A 2493-nucleotide genomic window follows, 5' to 3' on the forward strand; every position below is an offset into this window, starting at 1 on the left:
TTTACAACACGTAGTTTAACTTGTTCTAGACCTTGGTTTACAACATGTGGTCTAGGTTGTCCTAGACCTGGGTTAACAACACGTGGTCTCGCTAGCCCTAAACCTGGGTTTGCAAAACGTAGTCTGGCGGGTCCTAGACTTAGGTTGACAACACGTGGTCTGGTGGGTCATAGACCTGGGTTTACAACACGTGGTCTAGCACATCCTAGACCATGGTTTGCAACACGTGGTCTGGCTCGTCCTAGACCTGGGTTTACAACACGTGGTCTGCCTGGTCAAAGACGTGTTGTAAACCCAGGTTACGGACTAGCCAGACGATATGTTGTAAACCATGGTCTGGGACGAGTAAGAACACGAGTTGTAAACCCAGGTTTAGGACAAGCCAGACACGGGGTGTAATCCCAGATTTAGGACAAGATAGATCACGTGTTGTAAGACCAGGTCATGGCCAACCCAAACCATATGTTGTAAACGAAGGTCTACGACAAGCCAGACCACGTGTTCTAAAACCCAGGTCTTGGAGTAGGCAGACCACCTGGGATTACAAAAAGTGATCTGGCTTGTTCTAGACCTGGGTTTACAGCACGTGGTCTGGCTAGTCCTTAACCTGGGTTTACAACACGATTTCTGGCAAGTTCTAGACCTGGGTTTACAACACGTGGTCTGGCTAGTCCTAAACCTCGATTTACAACTCGTGTTCTTGATTGTCCTAGACTATGATTTACAACACGTAATCTAGCTTGTCCGAGATCAGGGTTTACAACATGGGGTCTGGCTTGTCGTAGACTTTGGTTTACAACATGTGGTTTGGCTTGGCCTTGACTTGGGTTTACATCACGTGGTCTGGCTTGTCCTAGTCCTGTGTTTACAACACGTGGTCTGGCTTGTCCTTGACCTGAGTTTAAAACACGTGGTCTGCCTTGTTCTATACCTGGGTTTACAAGACGTGGTATTGCTCGTCCTAGACAATGGTTTACAGCACGTGGTATTGCTCGTCCTAGACAATGGTTTACAGCACGTGGTCTGGCTCGTCCTGGACCTGGGATTGCAACACGTGGTCTAGCTGATCCCAAACCAGGGTTAAAACTCGTGGTCTTTCTAGTCATAGACCTGGGTTTTAGAACACGCGGTCTGGCTTGGCGTAGACCTTGGTTTACAACATGTTGTCTGGCTAGTCCTAGACCTGGGTTTACATCACGTGGTCTGGCTAGTCCTTAACCCGGGTTTTCAATACCTGGTCTGGCTTGTCCTAGACCTAGGTTTACAACACGTGGTCTGCCTAGTCCTATACCAAGGTTTACACCACGTGGTCTGGCTTGTCCGAGACCTGGGTTTACAACACGTGGTCTGGCTGGCCCTAAATCATGGTTTACACCACGTTCTCTTGCTTGTCCTGGACCTGGGTTTACAACTCGTGTTTTTGCTTGTCCTAGACCATGGTTTACACCACGTGATCTGAGTGGTCCTAGACCTGGGTTTACAACACGTGATCTGGCTAGTCCTAGACCTGTGTTTACAACATGTTGTCTGGCTAGATCTAGACCTGGGTTTACAACACGTGGTCTGGCTTGTTCTAAACCTGGGTTTACATCACGTGGTCTTGTTTGTCCTTAACCTGGGTTTACAACACGAGGTATGGCTTGTCCTAGAGCGGTTTATAACACGTGGTCTGGCTTCTCCTAGACCTGGGTTTGCAACACGTGGTCTGGTGGGTCCTAGTCCTGGGTTTACAACACGTGGTCTAGCAGGTCCTAGACAATAGTTTACAACACGTAGTCTGCGATGTCCTAGACCTGTATTTACAACACGTGGTCTGGCTCGTCCTAGACCTTGGTTTACAACACGCTGTGTATCTTGTCCCAGACCTGGGTTTACAACATGTAGTCAGGCTTGTCGTAGACATTGGTTTACAACATGTTGTCTAGCAAGTCCTAGACATGGGTTTACAACACGTGGTCTGGCTTGTCCTAGACTTGGGTTTACAACACGTATTCTGGCTGGCCCAAAATCTGAGGTTACACCACGTGGTCTGGCTTGTCCTGGACCTGGGTTTACAACTCGTGTTCTTGCATGTCCTAGATCATAGTTTACAACACGTGGTTTGGCTTGTCTTACACCTGGGTTTACAATACGTGGTCTGGCTGTTCCTAGACCTGGGTTTGAAATACCTGGTCTTGCTCGTCCAAGACCTGGGTTTGCAACACGTGGTCAGGCTTCTCCTAAATCTGGGTTTACAACACGTGGTCTGGCTTTTTCTAGACCTTGGTTTACAACACGTGGTTTGGCTGGTTCTAGACCTTTGTTTACAGCACGTGGTCTGGCTGGTCCTAGATCTTGGTTTACAACATATGGTCTAGCTGGTACTAGACCTTGGTTTACAGCATGTGGTCTGGCTGATCCTAGACGTTGGTTTACAACATGTGGTCTGGCTGGTCCTAGACCATTGTTTACAACACGTAGTCTGGCTTGTCGTAGACCTTGGTTTACAATATG

Source organism: Procambarus clarkii, chromosome 72, assembly GCF_040958095.1.
Source record: "Procambarus clarkii isolate CNS0578487 chromosome 72, FALCON_Pclarkii_2.0, whole genome shotgun sequence".
In the NCBI taxonomy this organism is placed as follows: Eukaryota; Metazoa; Arthropoda; class Malacostraca; order Decapoda; family Cambaridae; genus Procambarus; species Procambarus clarkii.